Source organism: Miscanthus floridulus, chromosome 9 (genome assembly GCF_019320115.1).
Source record: "Miscanthus floridulus cultivar M001 chromosome 9, ASM1932011v1, whole genome shotgun sequence".
NCBI classification, from domain to species: domain Eukaryota; kingdom Viridiplantae; phylum Streptophyta; class Magnoliopsida; order Poales; family Poaceae; genus Miscanthus; species Miscanthus floridulus.
The window spans coordinates 45,241,518-45,263,402 of NC_089588.1; the positions used below are offsets into that span (position 1 = coordinate 45,241,518).

Below are 21,885 nucleotides of genomic sequence, written 5' to 3' on the forward strand. Positions count from 1 at the left end.
CACTTGATTCTTCATTATCATCCTCATCCTCATCTTCTTCTTCATCACTTGAGGAGCTTGAGCTTGAGCTTGACTCAACTTGCTTGCCCTTCATCTTCTTTTGCTTACCACATGTGAGAGCAATGACTTTGCTTGATGAGAAGGCTTCTTCTTCACCTATTTTGTGTGAAATTTCATATGCCACAAGCTTGCCAATGACAATGGCCGGGGTCATGTTGCTCAAGTCCTCCATGTTGTGAAGAATGGTGATGACACTTCCATACTTGTCATGTGGTAGCATGGAGATGATCTTCCTCACAATGTTCGCATCACCTAGATTTGTTAATCCTATAGAATTGAGTTCATTGATAATTACATTCAAACAAGAATACATATCACGAACAAGCTCATTTTCATTCATTTTAAAAGAGTCAAAACTTTGTTTAGCTAGGCAATGTTTTTACTCACAGACATTACTTGTGCCGACATGGAGCTCATGCAATTTTAACCAAATTTCATTTGCACTTTTTAAGGTGAACACTTGGTTAAAATTTTCCATGCTCAAAGATTCAAACAAGCAATTTTTAGCTCTAACATTAAGGTGAATTTCTTTTTCATCACCCGCAGTTGGTTTCTTGAGATTCCTAAGGTGTTTCATCCCATCGTGGGTGACTCACCAAACACCAAGATCTACCGCTTCAAGATAGCAAGCCATTCTATCACTATAGTAGGGGAAATTAGTGTCGTCAAAGTGCAGAGGTCTAGAGGTATCCATCCTTCCCTCTCTAAACGGCGTCGGCTCAACGGCCGTAAAACCAAGGGTCCAATATGAGCTAACCTGGCTCTGATGCCACTTGTAAGGATCATGATGCCGAAGAGGGGGGTGAATTAGGCAACGTAAAATCTATTTTCTAACTATGGCCTCTATTTTGAGCCTCAGCAAAACCTATGCAACAAAGGAAGTTATTTAAATGTGCAACTACGGGTTTGCTAGATGTGTTGATATCTCTACCATAAAAGAGTTATGCAACCTAGGTTCCAATCCTATCAACTAGCCTTCAACTAAGCTAGGAAAGGTAAAGCACACAACCAAGGTACACAATGTAAATGCGGAAGTTTAAGTGAGGTAGAGATGCAAACTCCCATCGACGACTCCGGTATTTTTACCGAGGTATCAAAAAGCGTGTAGGCTCCCCCTAGTCCTTGTTGGAGCCCCTCGCAAGGGCCAAGCTCCCGGTTGGGTATCTCTGTGGATAGCCCCGGGCCTTCCCCACGCACAAGTGGGTCTTCGGTGTGTGCTTTCCGATTGAAAAGCCACGGGCCTTGTTCCCTCTGGTACACAGTGGCAGCCACAACACAAACGCGGTTGGTGTGGTCTCGTAAGACTACAAGCCCCACTGAGTACAACAATGGTGCACACAAGCACCGAGTGGCAAGAGGTGTACAAACCTCAATAAACACTAGGCCTAAACCTAGAGTGAGCGCATATGAGCGTGGTCTAACTAACCTAAGCACTTCGCAAAGCACCTACGCTAATCACCAAGTGATCTATTAAGCCCTATGCATATGGAGAGCTCCAATGTGGTTTATGAATACCTTAGCACCTTCCCTCAGCTCTTCCACCCCTCAAATGGCTGATTGGAACAAGTATTTATAGCCCCCATGCCAAAACTAGCCGTTGGAAACTGCAACAGCTTTTTGCACAGTCACCGGACATGTCCGGTGCGGCACACCGGACATGTCCGGTGCCCTTTCCAAAACTAGCCATTAGGCTTCTGACAGCCGACCATTGGAGCACAGTGTATGACCGGTGCACCAGACAACTTTTTGCATAGTTACCGGACATGTTCTGTGCCCTTTCCAAAACTAGCCATTAGGCTTCTGACAGCCGACCATTGGAGCATAGTGTATGACCGGTGCACCGGAAATGTCCGGTGCCTGGTGTCTGGTGCGACACCGGTGATGACCGGTGCCCTATGGACTGCTCCAACCCGATTGCAACCTCTCTAGACGCCATGTCCGGTGCACCATAGCCGGTGCACACCGGTCACACCGGTGCCCTCTAGTTGCTGAAGCCCGTGCTGCACGTTCTCTGGATGCCCCGTCCGGTGGGGTGTCCGGTGCAACACCGGACATGTCTGGTGCTGCTGATGCAGCAGCCCATTGCTCCATTCTTCGCGTATCTTCGTCTTCATTTCTTCGGGCTTCTTCCTTCTTGCGTCTTGGATTCTTCTTTTCTCTTCTAAGTTATCAACACATCTTCTAAGGTTCTATTTTTGATGTTGATCAAACTCTTATCGCTCCAAATAAATCCAAGTCCGCCATGCAACCTATTGGGATACAAAATAAACACTTGCAAACATATTAGTCCAACTTGGTCATATTGATCATCAAACACCAAAATCCAAACTAAATGGGCCAAGGGTCCATTTTCCTTACAATCTCCCCCTTTTTTGTGCTTGATGACAACACGACCAAAGCAAGCAAATAATAATGAATACTAAATGAAAAACCTATCTACTTGCTAGGATGCAATGCAAAGGCAAGTTTATATGTTGCCAAAAGATTCCAAATGAAAGGAAGTTTTACATCTTGGCACTTTGGAAAGTTGACATACATCAAGAGAGCCTCTCCTCACCTCTCCTACTCATATACTTCATGTGAGACAAGTTTAGTGACTTGGATATTGATCCTAGTGCAATTAATTGAGTGACTAATCGAGTGGCACTGGGTGGTGATTTGCATGTGTGGTTTCTTGTTACTCTTGGAACTTGCCGGTTCCTAGACGGCTTGGTGATTGTATCTCCGTGAAGCACGCAAGAAGATTGTGTGGTGCTCCGGAGAAGGATTTGTGAGGGGCTATTGAGCTCATCCCCACCAGAGGAAGGCAAAGAGCATGTCTAGTAGAATCGAGGTTTGTGTGGGTGTCTAATTGATTCATCTGGCTCAAGGTTTAATGCTCATGTCGGAGCCTACCTTGCGGGGTAGTCCGAAGCTTGCGGGCTTTGGAGCTAACAAGAGGAGCGGCAATCCTAGAACTCGCCTCAACATGGACTAAGTGACCGGCAAGTTACTGAACCATGGGAAAAACATTGTGTGTCATCTGTGGTTTGCATATCTCAAAACAAGTTTACTTAATTGCAATATATTGTGCTTGTGTTGTTGAGCTCGTGCCTTGTGTAGTAGATTAATAGTGTAGACTTTAGTTAGTGTTTACCGTTTTTCTCACTAGTATGTGTAGGAGCTCCCGTGCGCTTGCTTGTACTCTAGTTGCTTAGATTGTTTGATCTTGCAAACTAGAGTTGTTTAGGTGAGCTCCCACTATCCCGGTACCCTAGTTGCTCTCTAGTTCATATCCTTTTCTAGGTTGCTAGCAAACTATAGCTAGAGGAGTGTAGTCGAGGCTAGACTATTAGTTCACTTTCGTATCAAAATTGGCTAGCTCTTGTGATTAATTTTTAGAAATGACTATTTACCCCCCTCTATTCAGCCATCTTGATCCTATAGGGCTCCATGAGCAGCTATGCCACTTTTGCAAGGCTAAGCCCGGTATTGACATGGAGGCCAAGCATCAAACATGTGGTGGGGAACTCGATGTTGGTGATGCTAGATACAAGTTCAGTGTCTGCTACAAATGCAACGACAAGGCTGGTTTCAGATATGTGCCCATGGCGATAGTCAAAGATGAATTCGTAGTGTGACAACAGCTCATGGCCAAGTTGGTGTTGTCGTGACCTTGAGATGATGCCCACATTATGTCGAGCTGATAGCAGCCATCATAAATGTGTCGACCGTGCAAGGCTCCAAATGCTTCAGCAGCAGCATGCTTAGATTGAAAAATGACCCTTTACACACAAAAAAAGATTGAAAAATGAACCAAGCAAACACACGGTCTAATCCAAAAACACAAGCACTCGTTCCACATCTCCAAATGGACAAAAGACTTAATTAAGCACACCTTGAGTGATAGGGTAGCAAACCTTTAGTGATGGGGCCCTCCAGTCCTCCAATCCACCTGTGAACATTTTATCAAACAACTTGTAGGCACTACTTTTATAGTCAATACACATGCAACAATTCAGCCTCAAATCAAACCCACTACTCTTGTGCGTTTCCAATGGCATCTCCATGACCATGCCAAAAAACCCAAGGAATCGTCTCTCTTTTATACCAATTATAGTAACACAACCTCACAACTCCATTACAACCACATGAATTCTCGAGGAAGAAGGTGAACACAGTGGAGGACGAGTGGAGAAGACGAAAGGCCCAACCATAGGTAATCTCTAACATTGTTCTTTGCAGTGACAATCACACATTCACTGACGCTGGTCATCTCGCCGGGGCAGACCATGCATGGACCTGCTCCTCGCCGCAGCCGGCGGCCAGCCCGTCCCGTCCCGTCCACAACGCCATAGCCGTTGCCGATGGCGATTTTCCGTCGAGGACTATGTGCCACCAGTACCGGTACCGGTACAGCGCTTTTTCTGGAAGGCGAGCCGACCGGTACCGGTAACAGCCAACCCGAGTTGAAGTTGATCTGGAGCCGAGCCGGGAGCGCGCGGCGTCTGGATATCTTCTTTGGTGCGTGTCCACAACTCCACGTGCCGTGCATCGACATGACGGCATCAGGGTTGCAACCGCATGATCTGGAGCCTTCCGCCGGCTCCACGCCCACACAGATTTTTTTCGCCGATGCCATAGAAATTGGAATGGAATACGAGTTTTAATATGGTACTAATATTAATCGCGGATATTGGATTTGTATGAGAACTAGACAAAAGTTCCTTATATTATTGATCCCGAGCTCCGACTGCGATTCGATCCTGACACACACACACACAAAAAAAAAAAACATCGCCGATCAAGTATTCAACTTAGCCATGACGCCAAAGCAACGGAGATCAAGTATCCAACGCCGCCAGCCTAACGGCGCTTGCGCTCTGCTTCACCAGGCAACTACAAGCGCCGCCGAACGTCACGGGGGAGCCGGGCGGCCCCACCGCCGCCGTCAACCTCGTCTTCTCGCCGGTGCCCGTCTACGCCACGCTAGCGCTGCTGGCCGCCGGCGCCCGCGGCGGCACGCTCCAGGAGCTCCTTGACGCGCTCGGCGGAGACTCCCGCGATGACCTCGCCGCGTTCGCCTGCCGCGCCGCAGAGCGCGCGCACGCAGACCGGTCGCGGTCGGGCGGGCCGGCCGTCGCGTTCGCGTGCGGCGCGTCGCACGACCCGGCGTGGGCGCTCCTGCCGGCCTTCCGCGACGCCGCCGCCGGGTCCTACAACGCCGAGGCGCACGCCGTCGACTTCAGTAACGAGGTGAGGTCTTAATTAATTAATAGATTGCACTGAAACAAAATTTAATTTTCTCTTTTCGTGAAGCCGGAGAAGGCAGTTGGTGAGATCAACGGCTGTTTGGCGGCGGCGACTAACAAGCACATTGACTCGATCCTTGATCCCAGTTCAGTGAACACACTGACAAGCCTCGTGCTCTCCAGCGCCATCTGCTTCAGGGGCAGATGGGAGGCGCCGTTCGCCAAGGCGCACACGGTGGTGGACAAGTTCCACCGCCTCGACGGCAGCACTGCCGACGTGCCCTTCATGTACTCAGTGCACAGCCAGTACATCGCCATCCGGAACGGGTACAAGGTGCTCAAGCTCCCATACAGATCACCGGCACCAGCACGGGCACCAGCACCACGTAAGGGATCATCATCACAGAGCAATGTTGGCGATGACCCCGCCCCGAAATACTCCATGTGCATCTTCCAGCCTAACGAGCGGGACGGGCTCCCAGGTCTCATTGAGATGTCCTCTGGCCCCGGGTTCTCGCACTACCGCTACTACCGGAAGCAGAAGATTTGCCGAGTGCAAGGGTGCTTGTCGAGTGCAATCCTTCGTTCCGAGTGCTGCAAAAAAAACACTCAGCAAAATAATTACACTCAGCAAACAAAATTTTTGCCGAGTGCTGAAAAAAAACACTCGGCAAACTAGTAAAAACACTCGGTACAATCTAGGCACTCGGTAAAAACCGTCATGTGGACATCCGTCAGTTAGTGTGCCGACTGTTAGTACTTTGTCGAGTATCCGTTAGTAGCACTCGGCAAAGAAATAAGTTTGTCGAGTGTTGTTTTTTTACACTCGGCAAATAAATAAGTTTGTCGAGTGTTTTTTTGGCACTCGGCAAAAAAATAAGTTTTTTGCTCTTCTGACCTTGAAACTTTTTATACTCTCCACATACAACATGTGTTACTCCATGTTAAGATTTTGTATATTTCTGGATCTGTTTGCTATATTTAATTAATTTATTGCATTTCAAGGAATTTTTTGGTATAAGTCAAATTTGAACTGCAAGTGATTCAAATAATAGAATAAAATGAGTAGAAAAATGATATTCATGTTATTGAGTCCAGTGCGAGGCCTTACCCAGGAAATGAAAAGAAATTTCAAACATCTTGTTCAAAAAACACGACAACAAATTTGTGGCCGTATAGTTTTTAAATTCTAAAAAAAGCAAACGAAGTCTCAAATTCATGAGATTTGTCATGATGTGATGATATCATATGTGGAGGCTATGGTAAAAAAATTGAGATGGTTTCGCATAATTTGTCACGTACGATGTTTACAAACCAATGCATCTCAGAAGAAGAATAGTAGCGTTGAGAAGGATTCGGTAAGATTTGGAGTAAAAGTGACAGGTCGAATTGGGGCTTGGCTTCAAAACTTTCTGTACAGGCAAAGAGAACATAGATTGTTTCATGTGAAATTTTGGTAATTTTTTGGATGCGTTTGATAATTTTAATTTATTAAGTGCAATTATATAATTTTAATTCATATAAATTGAATTTCAGATATAACTGCATGAAATAATGGAATAATATTGGTAGAAAAATCAAGTATATATTGTTGAGTGAATTTGACAATGTATTTTCAAAGTACAGCGGAACAAGTTTAGAAAAACACGTTATGGAAAAGGAGGAAAAGAAGGAAAATGAAAAAAAAACCGGGTTTGCCGAGTGCCCCATACGACACTCGGCAAAGATGGGCTTTGCTGAGTTCCCCAATCCGACACTCGGCAAAGCTGGGATTTGCCGAGTGCCCCGATCTGACACTCGGCAAACCCCAGCTTTGCCGAGTGTCAGATCTCGGACACTCGGCAAAGCGTCCTAATATGGAGTCAACCGCCACCACTCACATGCACCCTCACACACAAACTCAACCACACCAACATGACGCTCCCTCACCCGCACCCACCGCCGGCGAGTGTTGCTAGGTTGGAAGAAGAGGAGGAGAAGGGGAGGCATCCGGCGAGCTGCGTGGCCAACCGGCGAGCTCTAGAGGCGCAGCCGCGAGGGCGAGCTCCGGGTCTATCGGCGCCTGGGCGAGCTTTGGCCCCCCTAGCGAGCTAAGCCCTGCGGCAGAGCTGCAGCCAGTGAGATCTAGCTTAGCAGTGGCCCCGCCAACACCTCCCGTGCCCACGTCATGCCAACGCCGCCAGCCCCTGTGCCGCCGCCTGCCCCGGCTGGGCTCGCGGTCGCCCACGCCGGCGTCTTCGCCCGCCCACTCCTTCCCACCTCCACGCCGCCTGCCCCCGCCCGCCCACTCCTCCCTACCTCCGTCTCGCATCCCCAGCTCGCCCACTCCTCCCTACCTTCTCCTCTAGCGCTACCTCCCCGCGGTCCTCGCATCCCAAGGGTCATCTTGGCCGGGTGCCTCGCCTCCCAGGACCCTCCCCACCGACCACCCAACCGGGAGCAGCATGGCCGGGGGTCGGGGGCCAGGGGCCATACCTCCTAGGACCCTACCCATCGGTCACCTAGCCTGGGGATGCGTGCCTCGCCTCCCTTACAAGCCCTTCCTGTAGTGCTCTCCATCGAGCTGCCTGGGTTCGCGTGTGCCAGCGTTTGACAGGTAAATTTTTGTAAGATTGAATTTAATTAGATAATTAGCTTCAAGTAGTGGACTACTTTGTTAATTTTGGTACTTACATAGTTAAATTTAGGTGCTTACATAGTAGTGGACTCCCCTTCCGCCACCGTACGCCACTCCGTGCCTAACCCTCCCGCCGCCCCCCACCTTCTACCTATCGTGGTTTTGCAAGGTATAAGCTGTGTATGTGGTTGTCGGCCATCGTGCCGTTGGTTTGCTGTGTATGTGGTTGTCAGCCATCGTGCCGTTGGTTTGTTGTAGGTTGTGGTTACCTCACCGTGCAGGGGAGGTGCTGCCAAAATTTATAATTGACACTATTATGTTCCTTTGTTGCAGGAGAGGCTATTGCAAAGATCATTCCCCACTATCCTTGACTCGTCACTTTGCAGGACAGCAAGGTGAGTCATCCTACACCCCTCTTTCTATATGATGTGAAACATAGGATGTTCATATATCATGTAACCTACCTAGGTGTCTCCCGTTCGAAAGAGACACGGTTGGAATTATGCAGATCTTTGCATATCTATAATCGTATCTATTTCGAATTGTCCACATTTTTGGATGGCCCGAGGATGTGTAGATGGGGTTAGTTTCCATGCTCTACTCTGATCTGAGATAGAGTTTCGGCAGCATCTCCCTATTGTTCTCCAGATACACAATCTCCCTGCCGTGTATTTGGAGAACAGCGGGGAGGTGCTGCCGAAATTCTATCTGGGTAGGAGTAGAGCATGGAAACTAACCCCATCTACACATCCTCGGGTGAGATTAGGACCTATCTTCACCTATTAGACAGTATAGAAACTTGTAGATGCAATTGATTTTTATATTACTTGCTGATATGTTAGAGGATGGATGACCTTGAGTGGATGCACATGGGCTGCTCTTGTCAAGGTTCGTTGACCGATGAATGGATTCAGAAGACCGATGCTTTCTTGGAACTGCCATTTGCAAGGGTTAAAGGAGCGCGTGTCACTTGGTGTCCCTGCTGTATTTGTGCAAACTCGCGTTAATAAACAAAGGAGGTCATGGGTCAACATCTTTGCAAGAATGGATTTATGGCAGACTATACCCGGTGGATCTACCATGGTGAATCCGATCGTGTCAGAGACGAGGTTGTGAGACAACGCATCGAGGATTATGATGCCGGGGTAGGATACTTGTTAAATGACTTTCATGAAGCACACTTCGATGAAGGACATAGGGATGAGGAGCCAGAGCCAACCACAAAAGCGTATTACGATATGTTGTCTGCGGCATAGCAACCCTTCATGGGCATACCAAGGTTTCTCAACTGGATGCCATTGCACGCCTAATGACCGTAAAGTCCCAATTTAGCTGGAGTCAAGAAGCCTTCGATGTTATGCTGATGGTTTTTGGTAGCCTGCTCCCAGATGGTCACATTCTGCCAAAGAGCATGTATGAGGCAAAGAAACTCCTTCGTGCATTTAAGATGCCATATGAGCAAATACATGCTTGTCCGAAGGGATGCATCTTATTTAGGAAAGAACATGCAGAATCAAAGTACTGTGTGAAGTGTAAAGCCTCTAGGTTCCTAGAGGTAGATTGGTGATGGTCATAAGAGGCAGCTCACAATCCCCATGAAGATCCTTTGGTACCTTCCATTCATACCAAGGATCCAATGCCTTAAAATGAATGTGGAATCCGCGAAATAGATGACATGGCACAAATACAGATGTCGATACAATCCTAAGAAGCTGGTGCATCCATCCGATGGTGAAGTATGGACAAGGTTTGATATGATTCATCGTGAGAAAGCTCTAGAGGCTCGTAATGTACGTGTTACGCTGGCAATAGATGGGTTCAATCCTTATGGAATGGTGGCTACCTCATACACTTGTTGGCCCATGTTCGTTATCCCCTTCAATCTCTACACGGTTCCAGATGGACGCACTCTAGGTTATTTCTATTTTATTCATCATTCATTGATTTTTACATACTTTTGCATTGCATTGTAACATTGGGATGAAATATTGTAGGCTCAGCTGGAACAAGAAACGAGGCACCGGGAGGAGCTAGAGGCGAGGATGGAGGCAGAACGGCAGAGGATGGATGCTAACCGAGCCCAGATGTCTAAAATGATGAGGGGTGTTTACGCTGTAATCGGTCAACCTTCGCCACCGATGCCAGTCCCTCCTCCTCAACCTGCTCCAAATACTATTTCTGGCACTGTGAGTCACTTCACAACCTTATAATCGCCGTTTGTAGTTTATGCAGAATCAATCTTTTCTCCTTTGTGATGTTCGTATGTTTCTAGTTTCTAATTTCTAGTTTATTTCTGGTTCGTAGTTAACGTTGTAATCACTGTTTCATTATCAATAACTGTAACTTAGCTACTTTTAGTTTCCACAGAATTAATCACTATTTCTTGTTGCTAGTTTATTTCTAATACTTGTATGTTTTGTTCTCAATCACTGTGAATGATTTATCTCTTCTCCTTTGTGCAGAATCAATCTGCGACATCGAATGTGCCTTATGACCGACCGTGGCCACAGTGACTATGTTTATTTGCATTTCTGATGAGACTGGAGAGTGACTATGAACAAACTTACTTGTGAATCTAAATTTTATTTGCATTTGTGATTGTGAATAAACCTACTTTTGATTCTGAAGTTTATTTGCATTTATGTGTTGTCGATATATCCATATGAACTGCTTGTGAACTATCTGTGATGGATGCAATGTTTATTTGAGTGTGGTACGTTATATGTGACCGAACCAAATAAAACGGATATATATGGTAACTTTGCCAAGTGTTACACTCGGCAAAAGGGCTATTTGCTGAGTGCCATGCGAAATACACTCGGCAAAGAGGCCTCGTGGCAAAAATTTGTGCATTCAGGGCCTAAAATGGCCATCTTTGCCGAGTATCACGGTGACACTCGGCAAAGAGGCCAAAATCTAGGCCTAGAATGGCTAGTCTTTGCCGTGTGTCTAGGATGTGACACTCAGCAAAGAAGCCATGTTTGCCGAGTGTCAGGGCTGGGACACTCGTCAAACAAAGGCACGTTTGCCGAGTGTTAGGGCCAGAGCACTTGGCAAACAAGGGCCAGTTTGCCGAGTTCCTAGGCGGTTAGACACTCGGCAAACACGCCATGACCGTCTCCGCGGCATCCCATAGCTTTTTTTTGCCGAGCATCAGTTTGAGCACTCGGCAAAGTCTTTGCCGAGTGCCCGATAAAAAACACTCAGCAAAGAAACTTTTGCCGACACTGTGTACGCCGTGTGCTGTTTGCCGAGTGTAACACTCGGCAAAGCCTTTGCCGAGTATTTTTTGGGCTTCGCTGTGTTCCGTGGAAACACGACAAAGCTAGTGTTTCTGGTAGTGCGCCTTCCTTCCTTGCATATCCCCGTTGGGGACTTCTAGCTGCCCAAGTTCAAGCTGTCCGCCTCCGGCAGCGTGAGGCAGGTGCTGAGAAAAGGCATGGGGATCAATTTCGATTTCGTTGCTGGCGAAGCTGACCTGGCCGACATGGCGGCCAAGCGCGATGAGGATGTTGTTGGCACGCCGCTATACGTTGCCAATGTTTGCCATAAGGCGGTGCTCGAGGTGAACGAGGTTGCCGACATTTGCCATAAGGCGTTGCTCGAGGTGAACGAGGGTGACAAAATCTAGGCACTCGGCAAAAAACCGCCACATGGACATCCATCAGTTAGTGTGCCGGTCGTTAGTACTTTGCCGAGTGTCCCTTAGTGGCACTCGGCAAAGAAATAGGTTTGCCGAGTGATTTTTTCTTTACACTCCGCAAAGAAATAAGTTTGTCGAGTGTTTTTTTTCTAGCACCCGACAAAGAAATAAGTTTGTTTCTCTTCTAACCTTGAAACTTTTTCTACTCTCCACATACAACATATGGTACTCAATGTTAAGATTAGGTATATTTCTGGATCTGTTTGTTATATTTAATTAATTTATTGCATTTCAAGGAATTTTTTGGTATAAGTCAAATTTGAAATGCAAGTGATTCAAATAGTAGAATAAAATGAGTAGAAAAATGATATTCATGTTATTGACTCCGGTGTGAGGCCTTATCCGGGAAATGAAAAGAAATTTTGAACATCTGGTTCATGAAACATGACCACAAACGTGTGGCCGAATGGTTTAAAAATTCTAAAAAAGCAAACGAAGTCTGAAATTTATGAGATTTGTCATGATGTGATGATATCATATGTGGAGGCTATGGTAAAAAATTGAGAAGGTTTCACACAATTTTGTCACGTACGATGTTTACAAACCGAAGCATCTCAGAAGAAGAATCATTGCGTTGAGAAGGATTTGGTAAGATTTGGGGTCAAAGTGACGGTCGAATTGGGGTTTGGCTTCAAAACTTTTTGTATAGGCAATAGAGAACATAGATTGTTTCATATGAAATTTTGGTAATTTTTTGGATCTATTAGATAATTTTAATTTATTAAGTGCAATTATAGAATTTTAATTGATATAAATTGAATTTGAGCTATAAGTGCATGAAATAATGGAATAATATTTGGAGAAAAATCAAATATATATTGTTGAGTGAATTTGACAAGGTATTTTCAAAGTACATCAGAACAAATTTAGAAAAACACGTTCTGGAAAAGAAGGAAGAGAAGGAAATTGAAAACAAACTGGGTTTGCCGATTGCCCCATCCGACACTCAGCAAAGATGGGCTTTGACGAGTGCTTCGATCTGACACTCGGCAAAGCTGGGATTTGCTGAGTGCCCTAATCTGACACTCGGCAAAGCTGGGATTTGCCGAGTGCCCTGATCTGACACTCGGCAAACTCCAGCTTTGCCGAGTGTCAGATCTCGAACACTCGGCAAAGCATCCTAATATGGAGTCAACCGCCACCACTCACACGCACCCTCACACACACTCAACGGCACCGGCACGACGCTCCCTCACCCACACCCGCCGCCGGCGAGCGTTGCTAGGTCGGAGGAAGAGGAGGAGATGGGGAGGCATCCAGCGAGCTCCGCGGCCAACTGGCGAGCTCTAGAGGCGCAGCTGCAAGGGCTAAGCCCCACGGTCGGGCTGCAGCCGGTGAGATCCAGCCAAGCGGTGGCCCTGCCGGCACCTCCCGCACCTGCGCCCCTATGCCGCCACCACCAGCCCCTGCACCACCCCTAGCCCTAGCCGGGCCACCCCCTACGCCGCTCCCTGGCCCGTCCGGGCTCACCGTCCCCCACGCCGGCACCTCAACGCTGTCAGCGTCTTCACCAGCCCCCTCCTCCCCGACCGCCCGATCCTTCCTGCCTTCGCGCCACCTCCCCCACCCACCCACTCCTCCTCGCCTCCGCCCCGCATCCCCCGCTTGCTTGCTCCTTCCTGCCTTCCCCTCTAGCATGACCTCCCCGCAGTCCTCGCCTCCCAAGGGTCATCTTGGCCGGGGGTCTCGCCTCCTAGGACCCTCCCCACCAGCCACCCAACCGGGGGCAGCATGGCCGGGGGCTAGGGGCCTCGCCTCCTAGGACCCTCCCCGTAGGTTGCCTAGCCTAGGGCTGCGTGCCTCTCCTCCCTTGTAGGCCCTCCCTGTAGTGCTTGCCACCGAGCGATCGGGTTCGTGTGTGCCAGCGTTTGACAGGTAAAATTTTATAATATTGATTATAATTAGATAATTAGCTTCAAGTAATGCACTACTTTGTTAATTTAGGTACTTACATAGTTAAATTTAGGTACTTACATAGTAGTGGACTCCCCTACCGCCGTCGTACGCCGCTCCGTGCATCACCCTCCAACCGCCCCCCACCTTCTACCTTTCGTGGTTTTGCACGATATAAGCTATGTATGTGGTTGTTGGCCATCGTGCCATTGGTTTGTTGTGTATGTGGTTGCCGGCCATCATGCCGTTGGTTTGTTGCAAGTCGTGGTTACCTCACCGTGTAGGGGAGATGCTGCCAAAATTTATAATTGACACTATTATGTTCCTTTGTTGCAGGAGAGGCTATTGCAAAGATCATTCCCTACTATCCTTGACTCGTCACTTTGTAGGACAGCAAGGTGAGGCATCCTACACCCCTCTTTCCATATGATGTGAAACATAGGATGTTCGTATATCACATAACCTAGCTAGGCGTCTCCCATTCAAAAGAGACACAATTGGAAATATGCAGATCTTTGCATATCTATAATCGTGTCTGTTTCGAATTGTCCATGTTTTTTGGATAGCCCGAGGATGTGTAGATGGGGTTAGTTTCCATGCTCTACTCTGATCCGAGACAGAGTTTCGGCAGCATCTCCCTGCTGTTCTCCAGATACACAATCTCCCTGCCGTGTATTTAGAGAATCGCGGGGAGGTGCTGCCAAAATGCTATCTCGGATAGGAGTAGAGCATGGAAACTAACCCTATCTACACATCATCGGGTGGGATTAGGACCTATCCTCACCTATTAGACAGTATAGGAACTTGTAGATGCAATTGATTTTTATATTACTTGCTGATATGTTAGAGGATGGGTGCCCGTGAGTGGATGTACACGGGCCGCTCTAGTCAGGGTTCATTGACCGATGAATGCATTCAGAAGACCGATGCTTTCTTGGAACTAGCATTTGCAGGGGTTAAAGGAGTGCGTGTCACTTGGTGTCCCTGTAGTATTTGTGCAAACTCGCGTCGACAAACAAAGAAGGTCATGGGTCAACATCTTTGCAAGAATGGATTTATGGCAGACTATACCCGGTAGATCTACCATGGTGAATCCGATCATGTGAGAGATGAGGTCGTGAGACAACGCATCGAGGATTATAATGTCGGGGTAGGATACATGTTAAATGACTTTCATGAAGCACACTTCGATGAAGGATGTAGGGATGAGGAGCTAGAGCCAACCACAAAAGCGTATTACAATATGTTGTCTACAGCACAACAACCCCTTCAATCTCTACACAGTTCCAGATGGACACACCCCCAGGTTATTTCTGTTTTATTCATCATTCATTGATTTTTACATACTTTTGCATTGCATTGTAATATTGGCATGAAATATTGTAGGCTCAGCTGGAACAAGAAACCAGGCACTGGGAGGAGCTAGAGGCGAGGATGGAGGTAGAGCGGCAGAGGATGGAGGCAGAGCGGCAGAAGATGGATGCTGAGCGAGCCCAGATGTCTGAAATGATGAGGGGTGTTTACGCTGCAATCGGTCAACCTCCGCCACCGATGCCAGTCCTTCCTCCTCAACCTGCTCCAAATACTATTTTCGGCACTGTGAGTCACTTCACAATCTTATAATCACCGTTTCTAGTTGCTAGTTTATTTCTAATACTTGTATATTTCGTTCTCAATCACTGTGAATGATTTATCTCTTCTCCTTTGTGCAGAATCAATCTGCGGCATCGAATGAGCCTTATGACCGACCGTGGTCACAATAACTACCTCATTTCATTACAAAGTCTGATCAATGGGGTTCTTATGTTACCAACATAAGATACGTAAAATATGATTGAACAAGGCCACAATGTGGCAAGTCTAACATTGGACAGTGACATAGCTCTCTGATACTTGTGAAATGCATTGGCTAGTTGGATGTGGGGTTTTACCTGGCCTCCCACACCCTCGCTAGGGACTAGCGTGGGGGAGGACAAGGGTTTCCCACGGGTAAGAGCAAGGCTAATAATACAGTCGGCTTACTGGCTGTAAGGTTCCTTGCAGCCTTCTCTCAGCCCACTCATATAGTAGTTGGCTCTTTACAGTTAATACATGGCCCACTTGTCTCTCTCACAGACTTTCTTGGTTCTTGTGCCCAAGCCGGCTGTAAGCTTACAGCCCGCTTCTCCTCTCTCTCCTCCCCTCTCTCCTCCACCTCAGCATTTAGTCAGCTTACAGCCTGCTATTATACTTGCTCTAAGAGAGAGCGAAGGTGAAAGCACGTCGTGGAACAGAAATGAGGCAATAAATTCTGGAGTAAATGGCCATTATTCGTCATCTATTACAGCGCAACCCACCAGGTATTTATAGGGCATACCCGGAGGCAAGGCGAATATTACAGCCTGCTCCTATCGCTCAGGGCACTACTCTGCAGGAATGCAGGGGTACGCTGGTCATTCTACACCCCTGCTTCAACCACCCTTTAAACAACGCGGCCAGACGCCGTCCTCTAGGAGCTCCGTCTCCCGTCATCCATCGGGCGGCGCGGAGGTGGCCTCGCGAGCATCGCCATACCCTGCAAGGATATAGGATCGAACATACCTTCGCCGCAAGAGTCAGTCGATCACAGCCTGATGGGGAATTTCCTTTGGCGAGGACCTCCCCTGGGCGGGCGAGGGTTCCACCTCTAGCTGAAAGCAGACTGGGGTGGCGCGCCGAGGGTGACCCCCCAATAGTAGCCCCTCGAGGGTTTGGTCCAACCAAGGGAGCCGAAGCAGCATTAGATCTGGAGAGGGATGAGTGGAGCTCGAGCTCGTGGGCCTCTCGGCCTAAGCGACGCCCCATTTGCTTTTGGCCGCTGGTGTTGGACCTGAGGTGATCGGCTTGTATTTTTATTTTTAAGTTACACGTCGGGTGTGTGTGGCGACGCATTTCATGTGTTTCGGCGTTTGGTTCCTCAATTTTTGGGATGGCGCCGGCCTTGGCGGGCGCGTGGTGAGGAGTTCGGGCCTATAAATAGGAGCGGTAGGTGGCATGCATTCTCTCCTGTTTCGATTGTTGTTGATTGCTGCAGCCGCTGCGGAGGTTTGGTGCTTGACGAGGGTTGCAGTTGGCGAAGGTCTTCTTTACTGATTAGGCTTGTTGGGCTTGGTTCGGATTGGTTGTAGGTGAGTTGTTCTGATCGTTGCGGATTTGTTTGAGGGCGTGTCCGTTGTTTCAGAGGGTTTGTGGAAATCTTGCTTTTGCTGTTGTCTCTCTTTTTTGCAGTGATGGCTCGTACTAAGCAGATCACGAGGTTGGTCGAGGGTTCGGAGAGTGTGTTCAAACCGGAGGTTGAGTCTTTTGATTTTGGGGCCTATCGTGTCACTAAGAAGGATCTGGAGACTTATGCGAAGTGAAAGTGGTTTGTGGCTGGTGAAGCGAGGCCATATGGAAGTGAGACAGTGCCACAGCCGCGTGATGACAAGGTTGTTGTTTTTCGAGAGTTTTTTATGCTGGCTTCAGGCTTCCTGTTATTCACTTTGTATTGGAGGTCATGCGGAGGTTTGAGTTGAAGTTTCATCAGTTGACGCCCTCTTGCTTTACGAGGCTGTCTATGTTTGTATGGGCGTGCAGATCTTAGGCGGTCGAGGTTGACGCTAATGCCTTCTTATGTACACACAGAGTTCATTACCAGCCGAGGAAGGTAGTGGGCGAAACTTCGGTTTTAGTTTGTCAGTTTGGAGTGTAAACAGTTGCGGCGAAGAGACCCGCGTTGAGAGCCAAGGCCGGCAGTTCTGTTGCTTCTAAAGTTGGGGTAGAGCGACTGACGAAGGTAGCTCATGTCGCTGCAAGTTCCTGCGGGATCACGGGTGCAGATGGCAGCGTGAAATTGGCTGGCCTTGGATCCATGTTCATTCAGTTGGAGTCTAAGGAAGAGGATGAGGGTAGTGTTGGCGTTGGTAAGGCGGGGGAGAAAGCTCCAACTTGGGAGGCTTCCATTGATAAGGGTGATGAGTTAGCTAGGAGCTCCAGCGCCGAAGGGAGCTCTGCTCATACAAGCGGGTCCTCAGAGGAGGAGGAGGCTGATGATAATGTGACAGTTGTCTCTCTAGAGGTTCCGGGTGTGGAGGCAGATGTGGCTGAGGAGGAGGCTGGGTCCAACTTGGATCAAGGGTTAGGGGTTGCTGGGGCGGTCGGGAATTTTGGTAGTTCGCGCCGCAGGTGGCCGAGTGTTCATATTTTGGTGGATGGAGAAGAGTTGGGGAGTGATGAGGACATTGATTGGATCGGAGGTAACACTCCATATGGTGAAGCTAGTCGATGGACTCTAGTCCACTTGAGCAACAAATTGGGCGCGGACGACGAGCGGATGGAGCTTTTTACTAGCCCCGACCCCCGCTCCTGTAGGTTTGAGTCTAATGTGGAGGAGCGGAGGTTCTTAGCTAGTGTGTATTAATATATTCGGATCGTCTAGGAGTAGATCTAGTCGGGGTGTTTGATGAATCAAAGACCTAGAACACGTTCTAATGCAACAAGAGAGAAACAGAGAGGGGTGGATGAGGGCTGCCGAACCAGACACCACGGAGGGGGATGATCCAGAGGCCGCCATCGGGTTCGTTGGTGAAGTCTGCGCACGGGCAGCGACGGTCGGGGAAGACGGGTCGGATATGCGGTGCCGGCGGTGAAGATTGATGGCGGCGCAGTGCAGTGTTGGAGGTACTTCCCATCACTGGCTGTGCCCCTCACTTAGATCGGGTTTAGGGTTTATCGGTGGGGAGCTCGGCTCGGATCAACCTCGTGATTAGAGCTGCTGGCCCCACCTCTTTTTATAGCGCAGGGTGATAGGGCCCCTCCAGCCATGGTGGGCTGGGCGCCCCCGATCAGGGCGCGAATCAAAGGCCCAACTGGGCCGTTGGGTCCAGTTAGGATTAGAGATCAATCTAACAATCTCCCCCTTGATCTCTTTCCATCTTTTACTTTCATATCATTTACTTTTGTTCATTCCATTACTGATTAGCGCATAGAGCATGTCTCATCGTCACGGTCCATTGCCGATAGATTTAACAGCTACAACACACCACTCTGTTCTAAAATAGATACTTATCTTTGGGCCTTCTTTTGTCCAGGAATTATAGGCTTTCCCTTAAACCCATGCCAGCTACATGTTCTCTAAACACGTTGGGTGGTAAGCCTTTTGTAAAAGGATCCACGAGCATCTTTTCGGTACTTATATGCTCAAGACTTATGACTTGATCCCGGACTTTATCTTTCACAACATAATCCTTTATGTCAATATGTTTGGCAGCACCACTTGACTTATTGTTGTAAGCATACTGTACTGCCGGATTATTATCATAGTATAACTTAAGTGGTCTATAGATGTCGTCAACCACCTTCAAACCGGGTATAAACTTGTTTAGCCAGTTCACCTGCCCTGTTGCCTCATAACACGCTACAAACTCGGCATACATTGTGGACGATGTAGTGACGATTTGCTTTGAGCTTTTCCATGAAATAGCTCCCCATGCGAGAATGAATACATATCCAGATGTGGATTTTCTATCATCTCCCGCATAATCAGAATCTGAATATCCCACTATATGGAGTGAATAAGATCTTCTATATGTCATCATGAGGCCTTTCGTTCCTTGCCAATAACGCAAGACTTTCTTTACTAATTTCCAGTGTTCTATTCCAGGATTGCTCTTGAATCTGCCAAGTAACCCGGTAACAAATGCCAAGTCAGGGCGCGTGCATACTTGAGCATATTGCAAGCTTCCGATAGCTGAAGCATATGGAACCGCTTTCATTTGATCGATCTCATATTGGTTCCTGGGATATTGAAAATCCCCATATCTATCGCCCTTGACTATAGGAGCAGGTGAGGGAATATATTTGTGCATACTGAATTTCTTTAAGATTTTTTCTATGTATGCCTTTTGTGATAGTCCTAATACCCCTTTACTTCTATCTAGGTGAATCTCGATCCCTAGAACGAACGAAACTTCACCAAGATCTTTCATATCAAATTTTGAGGACAAAAACTTCTTTGTCTCCAGTAGTAGACTGACATCACTACTAGCAAGTAAGATATCATCCACATACAGGACAAGGAAGACAAACTTTCCATTCTTAAACTTTGTATAGACACAATTGTCCTCTACATTCTCTTTAAACCCAAAATTCCTTATTGTTTGATCAAACTTCAAGTGCCACTGTCTTGAAGCTTGTTTTAATCCATAAATGGATTTCTTTAGGCAGCATCCCATTCGTTCTTTTCCTTCCATGACAAAACCTTTCGTTTGTGCCATCTAAACATTTTCCTCCAAGTCCCCGTTGAGAAATGCCGTCTTTACATCCATCTGATGTAATTCTAAATCGTAATATGCCACTAATGCCATTATGATTCTGAAGGAATCTTTACATGAGACTGGAGAAAAGGTCTCATTGTAATCAATCCCTTCTCTTTGTGTAAAGCCTTTTGCACAAGTCACGCTTTATCTCTCTCTATATTTCCTTGAGAGTCAAGTTTTGTTTTGTAGACCCATTTACAGCCTACTGTTTTGGCTCCTTTAGGAATTATCTCCAAATCCCAAACTTTATTGGCATTCATAGATTTCATTTCATCTTCCATGGCCTCAAGCCACTTTGATGAATGATCACTTCTCATGGCTTCTTCAAATGAGGTGGGATCATCCTCCATTTGAAATTCCTCAGTATTGTACACTTCATAATCAGCAGGAATAGCTGATTTTCTAACTCTTTGAGACCTTCTAGGGGCCTCCACATTTGGCACATCTTCTGTTTGAGGCTGTTGTTGCCCCCCTCATTTGTGGCAATAGGTTCTATAGGATATTGAAGAACAGGTTCATCATTAGCATTCATTATTGCCATAGGTGGGATAACAACAGGTGCTGGCACCGCAGTATCTTGCACTGTCGGTACAGCGATAGCAGGTAGTGAGAAAAATGGCTCATGAATCATCGGAGTGGGCGCATACACCCTCTTCTCTTCAAGGTCCATTTCTCGAGCTACCATGCTCCCCTTCATCATTTCATCCTCTAGGAAGACTGTGTGTCTCATTTCCACAAACTTTGTATGTCTGTCTGGACAGTAGAAACGAAAATCTTTTGACTTTTCTAGGTAACCAATAAAATGGCAACTCACTGTTTTGGGATCTGGCTTCCCAATGTTTGGTTTAAATACTTTAGCCTCAGCAGGACTCCCCCACACACGTAAGTGGTTTAGTGAGGGTACTCTTCCTGTCCACAACTCATACGGTGTTTTGGCACTGACTTACTTGGTACTCTATTGAGAATATGAATGGCAGTTTTTAACGCCTCCATCCATAGGCTCATCGGTAAGGTGGAGTAACTTATCATACTGTGCACCATATCCATCAGGGTACGATTGCGCCTTTCAGCTACTCCATTCTACTGAGGTTTGCCCGATGTAGAATACTGGGCTACTATGCCATTCTCCTGTAAGAACCTTGCAAAAGGTCTAGGAACTTGGCCATATGGGGTATGCCGACCGTAGTACTCCCCCCCATGGTCGAACCTGGCTATCTTAATCTTTAAATTGTGTTGGTTTTCAACTTTTGCCTTAAATATCTTAAATTTATCCAATGCTTCTGTTCTTTCTTTAATTGGATAAATGTAGCCATAATGGGAGTAATCATCTATGAATGTTATGAATGAATCATAACCATCCACACTCTTTACAGGAAACGGACCACAGATATCTATGTGAATAATCTGTAGAATTCATGCGCTTCGTTTGGCATCTTTCTTAATTTTCTTTACATACTTTCCTTTAATGCATTCTCTGCATTGTTCTAAATCTGAGAGCTCTAATGGAGGAAGAATATCATTCTTAACTAGTCTTTCTATTCTCCCCCTCGAAATATGGCCTAAACGATAGTGCCATAATTTCGACAATGCATCGTGAGCTCTCTTTCGTTTTCTGTTTACATTCGTAGACCAAGATACATTCACATTGTTGCACGCAACATTCCCATCATCGCATACAACATTCACATCATCACGTAGTGATAACAAATAAAGCTCATTTTGTAAGATAGCAAGACCAACACATGCATTATTAAATGTTATCTTATATCTGCCATTTCTAAAATGGCAATCATATCCATCATTGTCCAAGCATGAAACACTAATCAAGTTTCTCTATAAAGAGGGAACATAAAGAACATCTCTAAGTAAAAGTGTGAAGCCATCAGCAAGATCTAGAGAAAGATCGCCAACGGCTTCGACATCTGTTCGGACTCCATTTGCAACTTTAACGTGTCTTTTGCTTCTTTCTGTAGTCCTCATCGAATGGAATCCCTGTAAAGAATTAGCAACATGAACAGTTGCACCTGAGTCAATCCACTAAGTAGATTTTGAATACTATACATACAG

The 21,885-nt window shown here is 46.9% G+C and overlaps 1 pseudogene; it reads left to right on the forward strand.

Annotated features, from left to right (window-relative positions):
• The first annotated feature begins 466 nt into the window (after nt 1-466).
• Nucleotides 467-11,539, forward strand: LOC136479786 (putative serpin-Z6A; annotated as a pseudogene).
• The last annotated feature ends 10,346 nt before the right edge of the window (nt 11,540-21,885 follow it).